This window comes from Lathyrus oleraceus, chromosome 5 (assembly GCF_024323335.1).
Source record: "Lathyrus oleraceus cultivar Zhongwan6 chromosome 5, CAAS_Psat_ZW6_1.0, whole genome shotgun sequence".
NCBI classification, from domain to species: domain Eukaryota; kingdom Viridiplantae; phylum Streptophyta; class Magnoliopsida; order Fabales; family Fabaceae; genus Lathyrus; species Lathyrus oleraceus.
Window position 1 is genome coordinate 609,725,633 of NC_066583.1, and position 20,822 is coordinate 609,746,454.

Consider the following 20,822-nt stretch of genomic DNA (forward strand, 5'->3'; position numbering starts at 1 on the left):
ATTATTTGTTCAAAAGAATTAATAAAGCATGAGAAAAAGTCAACAAGAAGGGGAAAGTTGACCTAGGAAAGAAGATATGCACCACCAAGGAGCCTTACTTCCAATGGATAAGGGAAAGGGCGAGATGGATCAAAATGTATTTCAGTATTGAGATGTAAGTTCCTCTTCCAGAGCATAAACCTACTCATATCCCTATTGAGGATGCAGAAGGACTCAGAGCAACCATAAAGAAGCTTACTAAATAAAATGAAGAGTTGCATAACAACCTACATCGTGTCACTAATGAGAACAACGATTTTAAGTGGAAACTCAGGAGAAAGAAAACGTAGCTCTAGGTAAATGAGAAAAAAGATGATAAAGAAGAGTATAAAAGGAAAAGGGTTAGACATGGTTTAGATCAAGCCGATGGTTGCTTAGGTACTGCTAAAGGCCAGTTGAAGCAAGCTGAGAGAGATTGTCGAGAAAAGGAGAAATGATGTAAGCTTTCCATGAAAGAAAATAAAGAAATAAGAGAAACACTTGAGGCTGATATACAAAGCCCCAGTATTTCCCTCCTTAACTCAAGAGCGAAGCTAGAGCAAGAGCGCCGCTGCAAAGAGAGTGTTTTGACTACTTCTCAAATTAAACTTGAGATATGGAAATAAAAGTGCCAAGAGGCAGAAAACGCTCATTAGTGGGCACAACACTGGAAGGATACATTTGACTCTTTGCAAGAAGAAAACTTAGGTTGGCTGAGTGAAAAAGAGCACGCGAGCATGAGCTTGAAGGCTTATGAGGGAACCATCCACTTTCTGAACATAGAGAGGGATGATTATTGTGAAAAATTCACAAGTCTGGTAGTTTTGAAATTGGCTAACCAAGGACATTCCTTTAATACTAAGATGTTCTCTAGAAGACCTAGACGACAATAACACTCCTCCTTCAGTGATCAACTTTGTTTTGTTCAGTGAAGACATGATGAAGAGGTTCAAAGAAGATTTAAAATATCTCAGAGTATGAAAGCCTGCATTTTGACTTTTATGTTGTACTTATCTTTATTTCTGAAAGAACTTTATACTCAATCCTTGTACTCTACTTTGAATTGAATGAATGAAGATTTTGGCTCTTTTGTACCATGTTTGGTCCCATTCTTTCTTTGTTCTCATGATCTCTTTAGATACATGCTAAATAACAAAGAACTTAAATGGTTCCCTAAAATGGAAATGAACATAAACATAAAAACATTTTAAACTGATTCCTCATATCCAATAATTTAAATTGATTCCTCAAATCAGTAAGCTACTCGCGCAAACACGAGAATAATGATGGATGAAATTCAACAAGAGAAAGATTCCATGAGATAGGAAATAAAATCCATCAAAAGCAATATTAATCAAATTCTTGAGACTCTGTTGGATCTGGACAGAAGAAAATATGAGATTCAGGTGGCTACCGCCGCAAGGAGTGAGGCTCCCGTTCAAGGGCCTACTTCATCTTTAAGACATACACGTCCTATTCCCAATCTTGTAATTTACGGTCTTCCTCCTGGTTTCACTCTTCCACCTGAGGGAACCCATGTACCTCAGCTTGTACCTACATTCGGGATCACTGATGGATTTGTTGCACAAGGTTCCTGTTGTCAATCAAGTCCTCATTCCTTGCGCAGACCAGGAACTCCAAGATGAGTTTGAAATGCAAAACCATCATGGGGCTTCTCTAGTGGTCAATCCCAATGCTGATCAGGATTTCAAAGCTATATTTATGTGTCATGCCTTAGCATAAGAGCTAAGAATTCTAGAGGGTGTCACACCCTGATTTTGACCCCGAATCGCTGATTCAATACATTCATCATAGTTGTTACATCTTTGCATATCATAACATGCATTTCATACCACATAATGCCTAAAATGTCAGTCGAAATAAATATTCGGATCTACAGGAAAACCGGTTGAATCATTTTTCAAATGTACGTCAAATCAACGGGAGAAAAATTTCAAAATCAAGCTTACAGACATCAGTTTTATTAATCTACGTTTTGCGTAGTGCCCTCGGTTTATTTTTCGGTCACATTTTGATCCGTCTGAGCATTTTAATTGGGCATTTTTTATTTCAAAATTTGATCATAAGATGTATGTTTCTGAGAAGTTTATTTCATGTTGATCATTTAGGTACATTCAGTTTAATTTTTTGAGTACTTGTGCGCCCATTTTGTATTCATATTCAATCATTTTATTTTTAATCTTTTGTCAAAATATTCAGAAAAATTATTTAGAATTATCCATCTTTGCATTTTTATTCTATCATAGTTATTTTAAATAGGTGAGTTTTATTTAATTTAATTGATTTAATTTGATTTGAATTTCATAAAGTATCTATAAGGGATATTCTAGGTATTTTAATTTAGTCAACAAAATTTGTGCTTCTTATCATACCCTAATTTTTAACCCTAAGATCCCACATCTCATTTGCATTTTTGCATACAAGCAATGTCACATTTTGGTCATTCCCCTTGTCCATATTTGGGTTTACTTTTGAAGGGATCATCAAACACCTATTTGATGATGTTTTTCCTGTGTGTTTATTTGATTCATTACTTATCTAAACACTAATTAAAATACCAAAGATATGTCTTGTTTCCCTTGAGTTTATTATGCAAGTTATGGCCTTTCAAATCAAGAGCATATCAAAGTTTGGCGACTTACTTCTCAAGAAAAATCAAAGGTTCATGTGTTTATTTCCATGCCTTCTTCAACAAGAAACTTCAATATTTGAACAATTTAATCAAGAGGCAATCAAAGACACCTTATATTAATTTCATATGATCACCCATGTTCTTTGAAATGCAAGGAAAGTCCAAATACACAAACTTGTTCCAAATAGTTTGACCTAAAAGTCAACATTTTGAGGTCAGAGTTCCAAGGATCACAACTCCTTCAATTTGTAACATTTTTGAATGTCCATTTTTGCATAGGACTCTTCTAAACATACTCTACAACTTCTCTTCATATGACAAGAGCCAATTATTCTTGGAGGATCATCAAATGTCTGAAGACATTATAGATCATTTGTGGACTTAGTGAAATTTGACCTATTTTCAAGTGACTTTTTCCCAACTTTCAAGGATCATAACTTCTTCAATTTTCGATATATGAAGCTGATTATTTTTGCACAAATACATTGGTGATACCCTCTACGAGCCAGCTTTAAGGACCAAGGTTAAAATATGTCTAGAAGGCCATGGAATTCATTGGGACATTATAGGTCATTTTCAGCCATGAAGCACTCAAATTTTTCTAAGTTACATAACCAGTTTTTCATGCCAACTTCAATATGACATAACTTTGTGCTCAAACATCCAATGAAACCTTTCTTGGCACATTGTAATCTTGGCCATGATGTTAACACATTGCAAAAAGAATGGGATCAAAAATCCTCTTGAGTAGGATGCCCCATTGAGTTGAACATGGTGACTTGGAATTGAACAAATCACCATGACTCAAATTTGATCATGACTAATCTCAATCCCAAGCCAGATTAGCAAGTGTTTGGGTCCTAAACATGTTTTAAGAAGTCTCCAGAAGTTAATTGACACTTAAAACACATCATTTGGCTGAGTTTTAATGAGTTTCAAGTTACACTTTTCACACATTTGGATAAAATTCGTTTTGCATGAATTCAACATCATTCCACACGTATTTGAATACAAACATATTCCCTATAAATAGAGGAAGATGTTTCCTTCATTTGTAAGCTTTGGAGAGCCAAGAAACCCCTGTTGCAACTTGAATTTTTTCCAGAAAATTCAACTATTGTGTTTTGAGTTTCAACTTGTTTCAATCCAATTTCTTGATTCCAGTAGCTCCATGGATATCCTCTGAAACTTTTGCAACAATTACCAAGCTCTGAGATCTTCTGAAGTGCTCTAACCAGATCGAGCTTCATCAACTTCTGATCACCATCTGCACAAGGTAGTTTTGAGCATCATTTGAACTCAAACAAGTTACCACAATATAGTCATTCACTCTCTAATGCTTTCCCCTAACTTATCTGGTGTTGATTGATCGTGTTCATCATTTAATTTAATTTTTCGTGGCTTGCTTATTTTTGAAACTTCTTTGAAATTCCCTTTGCTCATTTCACATAAATGAATTTGGAGTATAAGGTTGAATTCAGGATGAGAAGAGGATCACAATGGTAGTAGTCCCGTGTCTTGAATTTACCAAATGATGAAACTCTAGTGAGAGCTCACCGGAGAAGACGACCAGAGTTTTCCTCAGGTGGTCTGAGTTTGAACCAGACACGTTGGCAAAATGAAACTTTTTGATTGGTTGAATTTAAACCGGATCATGTGTTTGACTTGCAGCGTATTCCACCATGCATCCCAACCTTTGGAGTGTTGGATCTGCCACGTCAATTAATGAGGCGTAATCCAACGCTTCGTGTTTTTTCTGATTTTAATTCTTTTTCTTTTATTGTTTTTAATTGTTTTTTCTTTAAAAAAACATAGTAATTTTATTTTTTATTCAAAAAATCCGAAAATAATTTCAAAAATTCTCTTTTATTTTTCTTCATCTGATTTTTATTTTTCCATATTTTTTTCATTGATTTCCTTTTTTTCATGAATTTTATCTTTTCTCATTTGTTTTAATTGGTTTAAGAACACTTTTCTACATTTGAAATTTCTGAAAATTTTATTATATGTTCCTTTTTTTATTTATAACCTTCCATAATTTTCTTGGCCATTTATTTGGTGTTTTGAAGGACTTTATGGATTTTCCATTTTATTTCTATTTTAAAAATCATTTAAAAATACCTTTGGTACATTTTTATTTCATTTAATTGCATTTTATATTTGTGTGACCTTGTGAATTTCTGTTGGCCTTGAATCTTGATGGTTTAGACTTCAAGTCTCATCAAACTCAATGGATCTTGGATGTTGATGGGGTGAAAACCCTAATCCACCAAAATGGATGATTGATTTTGATGATGACTTGATCAAACTTTTAATCCAATTTGAGTATGACTTCTCTTATTTCATTCTTCTTAATGTCCTTCTTTTCCCTTTAATCAATTGGATGACTTAGGTCCATCTTGTTCATGATGTGTGGATTGATACTTGATGAACTTTCATCATTTCAAATCTATCTTCTAAGTGGTCATGAATCATTTAAGGTACTTTGGATTGATGTATAAGTTTGTCCTAAGTGTCATGATTTAGGTAATGAACCATCCTCCTAGCTGTTGATTCTAAGTGTTGGCAGCAATTTTGGTAAAACAAAGAGTGTTCACAAGATGTTATGTGTGATGTCTTAACATGAGATATCCTATGTATCTGTTGGAGTTAAAGAAGATATGCAAGGCATGATTGTTTCAGAATGCCACATACAAAGATAAGGCTTCTGATATTGGTTGTACCTGTTGGAGCTTATATGGAAGATATATGTTGCAGGATTGTTTCAGTTGACATACTCATTGTCATGGTAACTGATATGGCTGTACCTGCTATAAAAGGAAACTGGATTATGCAGGATTTTTCCAGATGTCAGACCCGATGTCATGACATCCTGTACACAGAACATTCAGTATGAATGTCTGGTGTTTTGTGATTGCACAATTGGTGGCAATCATTGGTTGATAGAAGATATGGCTAGCTGGCGCAATCTATCAGGGATATCAATCAGATTTGTTTATTTTCCAAGGAGATCTTTACAGCTGATATGAAAAGATTTAATTGGAAAATATATTTAGGGTTTTCAAGCTGTCCAATGTTTCTATAAAAAGGGACTCAGAAAACCTGTTTGAACACACAACCAATACTGAGCGAAATTTAGAGAGAGAGCTAGGGTTTGTGTCTGTAGGTCATTCAAGTCATCCATAGATGATTGAATTAGACTGATTTGTCTTCTTGATCAAAGATTTGAAGTAAGATCAAGAGTGTGTCTTCTTGATTGAAACTGTGAAGTAAAATCAAGAATATTGTAATTGAAAAGTATTTTCTTTTCACAAGGGATTGTTGTTTAAGATCACGGGTTTGTGATTGTAAGGGAAGTGAGTGGGTTCTCATATCTAAGAGTGCTTAGGTAGAAATTGCACGGGTAGAGATTAGGTGAGAAAGACTGTAACTTGGTGAAGTGTACGGATAGTCTTTGAACTAATTCTATTTTAGTGGATTTCCTTCCTGGCTTGGTAGCCCCCAGACGTAGGTGAGTTGCACCGAACTGGGTTAACAATTGCTTGTGTGATTTGCTTTTCAATTTTGTTTATTTATCCATTGTGTATTAACAGATATCAGTGTCGTGACATTACCTTCGACATCTTATATCTGATACCAGAATTTCAATTGGTATCAGAGCAGGTATCCTGCTCTGGTTCTGGGTGAGATCTAGGGGCAATACTTTCTGGTACAATGGAGAGAGATGGAGGAGCTGTTCATAGGCCACCAATTTTGGATGGTTCTAACTATGACTATTGGAAACCGAGAATGGTAGCGTTTCTGAAATCCCTTGATAACAAGGCTTGGAAAGTTGTGCTAACAGGTTGGGTGCATCCTGTCATTACTAAAGAAGGAGAAGTCACCACTGAGAAGAAGCCTGAAGAACAATGGTCCAAGGAGGAGGATGATCTTGCTCTTGGAAACTCTAAAGCTCTGAATGCCATCTTCAATGGAGTGGACAAAAATATTTTCAGGCTGATAAATAATTGTGAAATAGCCAAAGAGGCTTGGGACGCTCTCAAGATCACTCATGAAGGCACATCTAGGGTAAAGATGTCTAGACTTCAGCTGCTCACCTCCAAGTTTGAAAACTTAAGAATGAAATAAGATGAAAATATTCATGAATTTTACATGAGCATTCTTGAAATTGCCAATGCCTCTGGAGCCTTGGGCAAGAAGATGTCAGATGAAAAACTGGTAAGAAAGATATCACTCCCCAAGAGATTTGCTATGAAAGTCACAGCTATAGAAGAATCTCAAGATATCTCAAATATGAGAGTGGAAGAGCTGATTGGGTCCCTCCAAACATTTGAGATGGGAATATGTGATGGAGCTGAAAAGAAGGCCAAGAGCATAGCATTTGTGTCAAACACCGAAGAGGAAGATAAGGTAGGTGGTCACGACATTGATGAAGACCTGGCAAATGAGATAGCAATGCTGGGAAGACAGTTCAACAGACTAATGAAAAAGGTAGATGTCAGAGCTAAGGGCAATGTCAAAAACATCACATCTAACATCAACAAATCCAACAGCTTTGGTAAGACCACAAAGTCTGAAGAAAAGTCCAAAGAAGTTCAGTGCTATGAGTGTAATGGGTATGGTCATATTAAAACTGAATGTGGGACCTACCTCAGGAAATAAAAGAGGAGTCTTGTAGCCTCTTGGTCTGATGGAAGTGAAACTGAAGAAGCTACAAGTCATGTAAATGCTTTGACAGGAAGATGGGGGTCTGAGGAAGAGTCAATTGATGATGAAAGATCCTTTGAAAAGCTGGACACTACCTACAAAGAGTGGTGCCACAGAAGGGCATGATTGTGCAGACAAGTTAAAAGACAGGAGGAAGTGATAGCTCAGCTGAAAAATGAGAAGAAAGAGTATATGGAAACCATCTCAAAATTGGAAACTGAGGCTGTATTCTTGAATTCCAAACTAGATGAGATGACTAAGTATGTAAAAATGCTTAACAATGGATATGCCACCCTAGACAAGATTCTCCAGACTGGGCAAATAATTGGAAACAAATCTGGCATTGGATTCAAGGGTGAGTGCAGTTGCAAATCAAAATCCAAACCTAAGAGCAGTCATGGTAGAAGCAAACCTGAGATGTCACATCAGATGTCACAACAGCAGAAAGGGAACCATCAAAGATGGAAATGCCAATATTGTGGAAAATTCGGCCACCTGAAGCCCTTCTGTTATAAGCTATATGGCTATCCTGGTCCTGTTCAGTCTCAACACCAATCTAGGTCCAAACATCACAAGACTGTCAGCAGAAAGCAATGGGCTCTTAAGACAAAGGTCACAAGTCTAATAGCCCACACTTCCCTCAGAGTCTCAGCCAAAGAAGATTGGTATTTTGACAGTGGTTGCTCCAGACATATGACTGGGAACAAAAACCTATTGACTGAACTTCATCCTCATGCCATGAGCTATGTTACTCTTGGTGATGGTGCAAGAGGGGAAATCAAGGGAATGGGTATGCTAGATTGCCCTAGAGTTCCTGACCTTGATGATGTTCTACTTGTTAAGGGATTAACTGCTAATCTCATAAGCATCAGTCAACTATGTGATCAAGGTCTGAATGTAAACTTCACAAAAACTGAATGTCTGATTACTAACAAAGAAAATAAAGTAATCATGAAGGGAGTTAGGTCCAAAGACAACTGCTACATGTGGAGCTCTCAAGAAACTGGATACTCTTCAATGTGTACCTTAGCCAAAGAAGAAGAAGTGAAGATATGGCATCAAAGATTGGGCCATCTGCACCTGAAAGGTATGAAGAGAGTCATATCAGTAGAAGCAGTTAGAGGGATTCCCAACTTAAAGATTGATGAGGAAAATTTTTGTGGAGAATGTCAGATTGGAAAACAGACAAGGATGTCACACCAGAAGCTCAGACATGACATAACTACCAAAGTCCTGGAACTACTTCATATGGACTTAATGGGACCCATGCAGGTAGAAAGCCTTGGTGGTAAGAAATATGCATATGTGATGGTGGATGATTTCTTCAGATACACCTGGATCAATTTTATAAGAGAAAAATCTGATGTGTTTGAAGTCTTTAAGGAGCTGTGTCTGAAGCTTCAAAGGGAAAAAGGAAGTCCTGTTATCAAAATTAGAAGTGATCATGGAAAGGAGTTTGAGAACAACAAATTTGCTGAATTTTGTTCTTCAGAAGGAATTCATCATGAGTTCTCATCCCCCATCACTCCCCAGCAAAATGGTGTGGTGGAAAGGAAAAATAGGACTCTGCAAGAATCAGCCAGAGCTATGATTCATGCTAAGAAGTTACCCTATCATTTTTGGGCTGAAGCCATGAACACAGCCTGCTATGTCCACAACAGAGTGACATTAAAGAAAGGGACTCCCACAACTCTCTATGAAGTCTGGAAAGGAATAAAACCTACAGTAAAATACTTCCATGTATTTGGTAGCAAATGCTATATCTTAGCTGATCGTGAGCAAAGAAGGAAGATGGATCCCAAAAGTGATGAAGGAATATTTTTGGGCTATTCAACAAACAGCAGAGCCTACAGGGTCTTCAATTCCAGAACTAATGTGTTGATGGAATCCATTAATGTAGTGGTTGATGATCAACAGACTGATGTCACAGACGATGTCGAGACATCTCTGAATGATTCTCCAGCTGACTCCTCAGACAAGAATAAGGAAGAAGAACCACCTCAAACTGAACTTGAAGATGACAAAATCAATAAGGGACCCTCTATCAGAATTCAGAAGGATCATCCCAAAGACCTTATCATAGGAGACCCAGATAAAGGAGTCACTACTAGATCAAGAGAAGTAATCTCACATGGCTGCTTTGTGTCAAAGATTGAGCCCAGAAATATCAAGGAAGCCTTGACTGATGAGTTATGGATCAATGCCATGCAAGAAGAACTAGGTCAATTCAAAAGGAATGAAGTATGGGAATTGGTTCCTAGACCTGAAGGAGTAAATGTCATAGGTACAAAGTGGGTATACAAGAATAAATCTGATGAACAAGGGGTTGTTACTAAAAACAAAGCTAGATTGGTAGCCCAAGGATATACTCAAGTTGAAGGAGTTGACTTTGATGAAACTTTTGCTCCTGTAGCTCGCCTTGAGTCCATTAGATTACTGCTTGGAGTGGCATGTATTCTGAAATTCAAACTGTTTCAGATGGATGTGAAAAGTGCCTTTCTAAATGGCTACCTAAATGAAGAAGTATATGTTGAACAGCCTAAAGGCTTCACAGATCCAAACCTTCCTAAACATGTGTACAGATTGAAGAAAGCCCTCTATGGGTTAAAACAAGCTCCCAGGGCTTGGTATGAGAGGCTCACAGTATTCCTCACTGACAATAGATACAGGAAAGGAGGTATTGACAAAACTCTGTTTGTGAAGAATGAAGGAGGGAAGCTCATGGTGGCACAAATATATGTAGATGACATAGTATTTGGTGGAATATCAGAACAGATGGTTGAACATTTTGTTAGACAAATGCAATCTGAATTTGAGATGAGCCTTGTTGGAGAACTGACTTACTTTCTTGGGCTACAAGTCAAACAGATGGAAGACTTTATCTTCTTATCTCAAAGCAAGTATGCCAAGAACATTGTGAAGAAGTTTGGCATGGAGAATGCAAGTCATAAAAGAACTCCTGCTCCTACACATGCAAAAATCTCCAAAGATGAAAATGGTGTCAGTGTAGATCAAAGTCTATACAGAAGCATGATAGGGAGTCTGCTATACCTCACAGCAAGCAGACCTGACATTGCATTTGCTGTTGGTGTGTGTGCTAGATATCAAGCTGAACCAAAAGTCAGTCACATAAACCAAGTAAAGAGAATACTGAAATATGTCAATGGCACCAGTGACTATGGGATTCTATATACTCATGGATCTGGATCTATGTTGACTGGATACTGTGATGCAGACTGGGCTGGAAGTGCTGATGATAGGAAGAGCACATCAGGAGGATGCTTCTTCTTAGGGAACAATCTGGTTTCATGGTTCAGTAAGAAACAGAACTGTGTATCTCTATCCACTGCTGAAGCTGAGTACATAGCAGCGGGAAGTAGTTGTTCTCAACTGGTCTGGATGAAACAAATATTGTCTGAATACAATGTCACACAAGAAGTCATGACATTATACTGTGATAACCTGAGTGATATAAATATTTCCAAGAATCCTATTCAGCACAGTAGGACTAAGCACATAGATATCAGGCATCACTTCATAAGAGAACTTGTGAAAGAAAAGATCATAGCACTGGAGCATGTTCCTACAGAGAGGCAACTAGCTGACATATTCACAAAAGCCTTGGATGCCAATCAATTTGAATGTTTAAGAGGAAAATTGGGGATCTGTGTGTATGAGAATCTATAGCAATCAAAGGATTCTAGGGATAGTTCTCACAAAAAGAGTATGGAGTTTTGTGAGGTATGGTATAGCGAGAGATGTGATTGGTGTAAAGATTCTATGAGATTTATTTACCTTTGGTCAATTTTGACTAAAAAGGGGGAGAAGTATATGGAGCTGGTGGAGCTGGGTGAAGCTGGGTACTGGCTGAGATGGCTGAACAGAAGTACAACTATTATTGGAAGAGGTGCACAGGTGCTGATGAAGAGGTGCACAGGTGCTAATGTTATAGCAGATGTCAGTGTGACATTCTGGCTGGTACATGTGCTGGAGTTACAGTAACTGTTTTTGGTGAATGCACAGATTTAGGGGAAGAAGAAGTACCCTGGTGCATTGTGCATTTGTGTGTCTTACTAGTTGCATCCATAACTAGTAATTCTGTTGATTGTTGCACAGTTTTAGGGGGAGGAGAAGTACCCTTGTGCATGTGTGTATTACTAGTAGCCATAGCTAGTAATTGTTTTTGCTTCTGCTGCTGATTAAACTACTGTTATGTGGTTTAACTGCTGATAGAGTTTGCCTTGTGAACAAAAAGGACATATATATGTTTTAGCCAAAATTTTCCAAAGGGGGAGTTTGTTGATTCTAAGTGTTGGCAGCAATTTTGGTAAAACAAAGAGTGTTCACAAGATGTTATGTGTGATGTCTTAACATGAGATATCCTATATACCTGCTGGAGTTAAAGAAGATATGCAAGGCAGGATTGTTTCAGAATGCCACATACAAAGACAAGGCTTCTGATATTGGTTGTACCTGCTGGAGCTTATATGGAAGACATATGCTGCAGGATTGTTTCAGTTGACATACTCATTGTCATGGTAACTGATATGGTTGTACCTGCTATAAAAGGAAACTGGATTATGCAGGATTTTTCCAGATGTCAGACCCGATGTCATGACATCCTGTACACAGAACATTCAGTATGAATGTCTGGTGTTTTGTGATTGCACAATTGATGGCAATCATTGGTTGATTGAAGATATGGCTAGCTGGCGCAATCTATCAGGGATATCAACCAGATTTGTTTATTTTCCAAGGAGATCTTTACAGCTGATATGAAAAGATTTAATTGGAAAATATATTTAGGGTTTTCAAGCTGTCCAATGTTTCTATAAAAAGGGACTCAAAAAACCTGTTTGAACACACAACCAATACTGAGCGAAATTTGGAGAGAGAGCTAGGGTTTGTGTCTGTAGGTCATTCAAGTCATCCATAGATGATTGAATTGGACTGATTTGTCTTCTTGATCAAAGCTTTGAAGCAAGATCAAGAGTGTGTCTTCTTGATTGAAACTGTGAAGTAAAATCAAGAGTATTGTAATTGAAAAGTATTTTCTTTTCACAAGGGATTGTTGTTTAAGATCACGGGTTTGTGATTGTAAGGGAAGTGAGTGGGTTTTCATATCTAAGAGTGCTTAGGTAGAAATTGCACGGGTAGAGATTAGGTGAGAAAGACTGTAACTTGGTGAAGTGTACGGATAGTCTTTGAACTAATTCTATTTTAGTGGATTTCCTTCCTGGCTTGGTAGCCCCCAGACGTAGGTGAGTTGCATCGAACTTGGTTAACAATTGCTTGTGTGATTTGCTTTTCAATTCTGTTTATTTATCCATTGTGTATGAAATTCTGGCGTAGTCAGAATTCAGATGTTCTACTCCAAGTCATGACATCTGATCCAACATTGTAACTAACATAGCAAGACAGTTAACACATTAAACCCTGTACTAAAGCACGCTTTCACAGATGTCACGACATCTCCTTCTATGTCACCCTAGAATGAAGGAACCCCTAGTCCTGTGCATCAGGTATACAACCTCAACAGAGATCAATCATAGCTCTCACTTCTATTATTTTCCTACACAGTTATCAGCACGATGTCTTAATATTGATCATCTGTTACATTATTCCAGTGTGTTTGCCTTTTACTTGTATTTCCTGAAATAAAGGTTGAATACATTAATCTAATTACCACTTATTAGATTGCTAACAAATAGGCTATTTGTTAGGTTCATTAATTGTAGGGTAGTCGTTGGTTTCCTGGATTTTAGCTCAGCTGTTGGATTCCTAAAGAATAGCCTGAGAAAAATACTGAAACAGAAAAACTAATCATCCTACACTTTAGCACATGCTGTCAGGAATGAATGTCACAACATTCAGTTTGACAGTCAGAATATATGCATCATGCTGATTCTGTTATGTTCTTGAACAACTGACTGTGCTAAATTTGCTGTACTGTAAAAGACCAACCAGTCTCTAATTCAGTATCAGCCTACATGAACAACTGTCTAGACAACCAGACTTAAATATATACTTGTAGCGGTGTATTCGTCGCTATATGATCTATTGATTAAATCATAAGCAAAGTATACAATAAACATAGAGTCGCCACCGCACTTTTATTTATCCTAAGGACTGGCTAAAAAGCGAACAAAAGCCTAAGAAGTTTTACTCGTAGAAAACCAATGAAAAGATCAGAGATCGGGGTAAGGGGTAAATTACGCAAAGGGAAGGTGTTAGGCACCCAATGCGTCCTAGGTACTCCTAGGGAGCCCTTTTCACACTTTGTTGTTTGAAAAATTATTATTTGTCATGACATAAGTATTGTGCAAACATGATTGGGATGATGAGGAAAGAATGTACAAATTAATTATTTTTGTGTTTGGATGGATAACCATTGCCTACGTACCTTTACAGGATCAAAACCTCGTAGTTCGGCTAAAAAACTTCCAAAAGTTAGTGGATTCAATTTTAAAACACAAGCTCAAAGGTCTTACGTTACCCACGGGAGAAAACTCAACCTTAAGAAACAACAAGTCCACCATGTGAGAAAAGCTTCAACTTGCTAGAGAGGGGTTAACCCTATAATAAGCAAGGAAGACTTACAATTCAATCAACTAAGGACAAATAGGTGAGATTAATATCAACCAACTAGGGTAAATCAAACCTATAGCTGATGTATGAAAACTTAATAAGCATGGACAAAGCCACAAAATCATTTGAATGGGTGAAGTTATTTGGATTATTTACGAAAAGTCAAAGTATGATTAAAGTCAATTCAAAATGAAGTATTTACAAAAATGAAGTTTGGAAAATCATGGACTTAAGGTCCAAGTTTCTAATTTGGGAAAGAAGGTGAGAATGTTTGCACAACATATATATACAAGTTTTGAAACATGTGTGAAAAGTTTAGGACACAATGGGGTGAATGGAATAGAAGAGTGAATGTAAAACTTCTTAGGAGGGTCCACCTCTTGAAATCATATAGAAGATGATTCAAGTGGGTCCTTAGGAATAGGCTACAAATGAGCAATAATATGAACATGGTAACAGATGAAAGTAAATAAAAGCGGATACTGGATGCCACTCAATGGTCTTATACCTGTCTCCTAAAACAAGTAAGGATATCAGAGGCCACTCTATGGACTTACACTAATCTCCATCAGAATAAAACAAAAAAAACAAAACAGGGAAGTCAACTGCCAATCTATCTGGACTTATGTCAACCTCCACAGTATGATCCTAGGACTACAAATGCCACATCACAGGGACTTACAATGAATCCTCACATACAACAACAATGCTCGAACAAAGAGCAAAGAATATATGAGTGACCAATGAGGTCTTACACTCTATCTCTTCCATATCATGGGAACAAAAGCCAACCAATATGGACTTACAATTGTCCTCAATGGGAAAACATCAATGTCACAAGGACAAAAGAAATGATCATGCACTAATGGCAAACAAAGATGATAAATGCACAATGGCAATCAATGATAGTAAATGCACAATGGCAAATCAAGTAATCATGTATAAATGAATCAAGTAATCAATCACATAAATTCAAGTAGCACACACTATAACCATTCAATGAGGCTCAAGCAAAAGGGTGAGGCATTAAAGCCAACTGTAATAGGGTTCAAGTTGCTCTTAACCTTGCCATTGAGGGGCTAAGGTGAAGCAGATGAAAGGATATGAGGGGTGTGCCTCATCACTCTTATCTCTGGTCAGAGAGAGTATTGAATATCAGAAGGGGTGGGAGTTCAGAAAGATGGAACTCTCTCCATATTTTATTGACTCGATAGATCTTGGGTTGGGATCTCAATGCTACAACCATGTAATGGGAGCAAGGAGAAGACTCACAGAATAGTGGGAGATAGGCTACATATCTCTTATATCCACCAATTGCCTCAAATGAGGACTTTTCCTGCTTGGGACAAACATAAACAATCACAAACATTGCCTCTTAAGGAGGACTTCAGACAGTTTGCCCGGCCAAATAACAGGCCGGGTCTCCAGACTACATGAAGAATAGAGAGTCTACCTCAATGCAAATTGCTAGTTAAGCAAAGCAATGCAAGTTCTTAAGAGAACTGAGCAACTAAAGGGTACCTGAAATCAATCAAATATAATCAGCATCCCAGCATAAACAAAACAACAACATAATGATCAATCAACAATGTACAATCAAACAATAATGTGCATAGCACCAAGCTCAAGTGGCCCAAGCACCCTACAACACAAACAAATTAGTTCACAATAGTCAAAAGAAATAACTCAATCATGAATCAACCTCCTTAAGGCATTAGCTTTTTAACCTGAAAAGTCAAAGTCAAGCTCAAACATAAGTAACAAGACCACTAGGACAAGCCTAGGGTCCAAAGGAGGGAAAAAACTTAAAACAGCAAGTGAATCATGATCAAAGTCAATATAACTCAAATAAGAAAAGATCCCAATTGGTCTCATATCCAAACTATGCACAAATTTTATTTTATGCACAAATTAAGACAAAGTAAGCAATGTTGCATCACATATGGACAACCAGAATGATTTCAATCAAAAAAAATATCAAAACAGCACAGTAAATTCCACAAAAATTATATCCTAAACAGAGGGCATTCAATGAGCTACATATCAATTTTCATGCCATTTGGACAAAAGGAACTATGGGAATTAAATCAACATGTTAAAGCATGCAAAAACACAACCAAATTAAGTCACCAAAATGAGTATCAACCTCAATCCATTGGTAAAACAGTGAAATCAAATTAGAAATGAGTGGGACCAAAGCCAAATTAAAGCTTAATATGTTAGGAAGCACTCCATAAATTTTCATGTTCATAGGATAAGGGATGAGTATTTAATGACACATGTACATTTGTCACTCATAAAACAAACCAAAATTGCTAAACAGCAATCAAAAATCCAAATCAATTAGAAAACGGATCAATTAAATCCACAAAAATTCAGGGTGAAACCTAACATCAACATTGTATCTCATGCAAAAAATCAGGGCCATAGGCCTAGGGGAAGCATGGAAAAATAAATCATGAACTCAGCATAGCATAGTGTGACACATATTGTCACACTCAAAAAGAATAAATCATATCTAATAGACCAGAGGTCTAAAATTTACAAATCATATATCAAAATCTCCATGAATGTGTCAAGAATCATCATATGAATTTTCGATTAATTTGGAGCTAGCATGAACATTTGGTGATTAAAATGGTAAAACACATGAATATTGCACACATGTCAAAAATCAATATACCATTCAAAATTCTACCAGGCACAACTTACACTACTATGCCTAAAAAATTCTAGAGGAAATTCTGAATCCAACAAAAAAAATTCCACCTAATTTGGATTAAGAATGAGTTAATTAGGATTTTTTGAAGATTGGTTAAATATTGAAATAATTATCTAAGTTTAAATGAAATTAAATTAATTCAGCATGGCAAACTTGTAATTACTTGCGCCATAGCCAAAACGACGCAGTTTCATTAAACTGCATGTCAGCACGCTATTGGTCCATTCCGGAGGGAAACAAGATTCAAATGCGCGGCCAGGGAACTGAAGATCAAAACACGAATTTTCCAGAAAACTCCAAGAACATCAACGTGTTCTTCATGTTCATACCGGTAAACAGCAAATCATCACAAAAATCATCATGCCATATATGGATCGAATCCTCATTCCACCTAGATCATGGATCTAACAATGATTTGACCTAAATCTAATCATGCTTCACGGATCGAGCCAAGAAAGTTTCACAGTCAAACATTCAAATCCACATAACTTCATCAATACCTAACGAAAATTCATGATCTAAGTTGCAGTGTAATCTATGTTCCACGATCTACCTAAACCACATGCTGATTTCAAGAATCGAAGGATTCGAAATCTCACCTTATGAATGTGCAGTTCGTGTTCTTGAGCTTTTCGAACCTCCAATTGTCAAAACAGATGTCCTATGGTGTTGTGGAAGATGAATGCAAGTAGAAGTTTAGCTCGACACAGCTTGATGATGTAGAAACTTCAAGATGCCATGGATGAACAAGGTGATGACAGTTGCGGTTTAGCCAAGTTCTTCAAGATTTCTCCTGCAACAGTTCCTCGATAACACCTACAAATGATGATTAACACAAGAGAAACCAAAAAGAATCATGAAATTCGAAGGAAAAAGCGAGAAAAAGTTTGAAGAATTTTGAGAGAATTTGGAGAATTTTTGGTTTGGATCTGAGAAAATGAATTGTGATTAGCTGTTTCTGTTATGATTAGTCTATATATATGATGTACTAATGATGCTTGCTAATCACAATTAAGCAGATGCCAAGGGATTAATGAAAACCAAGGTGTTTTGCAAATTTGCCAATTAGTGGTGCATGAAGTAATATGGACGTGAACAGTAAACAATGCATGATCAAAACAGAGTTATGTATTGATACCAAAGCTTCTGCATCAATGCATAGCACATATTTAACAGTATGGATCGATACCAAATTCATATGCATCAATACATAACACTTTTTAACAGTATGCATCGACACATAACTTGTTTGTATCGATACATAGCACTTTTTAACAGTATGCATCGATGCGTAACTCGTATGTATCAATACATAGCATTTTTTAACAGTATGGATCGACACATAACTTGTTTGCATCGATACGTAACACTTTTTAACAGTATGCATCGACACATAACTCGTATGCATCGATACATGGAAAATTTCTGCCTTGCATGCATCGATGCGAAACTCGTACGTATCGATACATGGAAAATTTTGCCATGCACGCTCGGTGGTAATTTGATCATATCTCCTCAACCGTTCATCCGATTCTCATGATCTTGGACTTTTTGGAAATGGGATGTGTGCTCGCTAAGACATCGCGTCTTATGCCTACGTATCTCATCTGGAATGAGAATCAGAGCAAGCCGTAGTTCGGCTAACTACGGGGTTATGGATTGGATTTTGGACGAACGACGTAACTACGCAATCTACCGGATGCTCGACCTTCGGAGACTTACTCGCCTGTAGTAGAAGGAGTAAACGTGTTGCTTTGGGTTTTAGGGTTTGGGATGCTCGAGGGCAAACAGGCAGTCCTTGACGAAGGAACCGCACTACATGTAGGGATATGAATACAAAACACAAAACATGTATCTCAAAGTAAAATGCCACCAAGGGGCTCAAACATTGCCTCCTATCGAGGTCTTCCAGCTAAGAAAGCGATAAAGTACGAGAAAGGGAAAAAATTACCACACGGATAAAGATCCGAAGCTATAGCAGTTAAAGGGGCAAGAAACCCTGAAATGTCTCCAGCTGGACCGTCAAAGGAAATCAGTCAACACGAATAATCAGAATAAAACTCCAGGGGGTATCCCACAAATAAAGTGGGAAACCACGCGAGTGTCTCTGCGAAAGCCATGTGAGCTCTCACAAAACTCGACAAAGGGTTAGAGCAGCAGGATGAAATCAAGAGAAAACAATGCCATGGAAACACAAGACAGGTTAGAATAAACAAAATAGGGTAACCCAGAGTTGCCCCTAAATCAAAATGTAACCACATGAATAATTCCATCAAAATTCACAAAAGGCTCACAAAAAAGGTATCAAATTCACCCATAATACCTCATACATTTAGAGCATTCAAATTAAAGGCATAAAGATGATGGATATAGGGCAAACCTGATTGGAGAGCTTGATTGAAATTGAGTTGCACCCGTGAGGTTTACAAGTTGATTTCCCTTCAGGGTTTGGAGGCTGCTCTGAACTTTGTTAGTTCTTCTCTCACTATCTTTTTCCTCGGGGTTTTGTTCCAAGGAAACCTCAGAGTATTTTGCTTCTCTCCCTTTTTCTCAAGTGAATCTCCCAGTGTAACTCCAAGTGTAACTCCCAGTGTAACTCCAAGTGTGTTTCCCTCTACTGAAACTTCAGTATTTATAGACTGATTTTCGTGGGTAATGGGCTCAAATGAGGGAGACCCAAGTCCAAAATAATTTGTTTTATTTTATTTATTTATTTAATTAATTAATTAAATAATTTTTTTCTTTTTTTTTTTTTTTTTTTCTTTTTTTTTCGTTTTTTTTTTTTTTTTTTTTCCTTTTTTTTTTCGTTTTTTTTCCAGGAAAAGTGAAGGGTAAATTTTGGGGTATTACAGTTGCCCCTATTCAATCAACTGGAGACCCGGAAAGAAGATGGCAGCTGCTTTCGTGCTTTCGAGGTATCAAGGGATTGAATACAATAAAAGCCCAAAAATTTGCACTGAAGTGAAGTGAAGTAACAATGTCTGTCAGAATCGGCAAAGAGGTGGTCTTGAAAGAAGAATTCGTCTGATACGGTGAGAGTCAGTCTGAATATCGAAAAAGAATGTTAAACTGGATACCAAAATAAATGGTAACACAGAAATAACCATGGCCTGAATGCCGCTCATCAGTCTGAATACTGGAAAGGATTTCGATCTGAACATCGGAAACTTGGTCTGAATGCCACAAGTCGCATCGAACTGAACGTCAGAAACTTCTTCGATCTGAACATTGGAAAGACTTGGCCTGAATGCCACTTCGATCTGAATATCGGAAAATTGGCCTGAATGCCACTTTGGTCTGGATACCGGAAAACTGGCCTGAATGCCACTTCGATATGAATATCGGAAAACTGGCCTGAACGCCACAAGTCGCATCGACCTGACCGTCGGAAACTTCTTCGATCTGAACATCGGAACACTGGCCTGAATGCCACTTCGGTCTGGATACCGGAAAACTGGCCTGAATGCCACTTCGGTCTGGATACCGGAAAACTGGCCTGAATGCCACTTCGGTCTGGATACCGGAAAACTGGCCTGAATGCCACAAGTTGCATCGACCTGAACGTCGGAAACTTCTTCGATCTGAATATCGGAAAATTGGCCTGAATGCCACTTCGGTTTGGACACCGGAAAACTGGCCTGAATGCCACTTCGGTCTGGATACCGGAAAATTGGCCTGAATGCCACTTCGGTCTAGATACCGGAAAACTTCATGCCTGTCAGCATTGGCAGAAATAGGGAATGATAATAGAGGCGGCGCATGGGCCAAGGACACTTGCTGGGGATAACAAAGGTAAGTCATGAACAATCTTCAGTCTGAGTACTGGAAACAACTTCTAGCTTATCACTTGGGATACCGAGAATGTTTTATGCTTACATGCGTATGTTTGAATTTTTCAATGGCGTAATGCTCCATGAAAATGGAAATGCTACGCGATTTGGAAGGATGCAATGCAATATGATTCTACATGCAGGGATGCGAAATGCTGGGTAGAATGCCAAGCTGAGGCAAGGGGATCTACTGGGGAAATGATTACCATCCTCTGGGCTCTGGCCAGGCTGTTGGAGATGCACAGCGCAAAGAACTATGTGGGGAGATGACTAGCCATGCGGTGTTCTGGCCATACCGAGACTC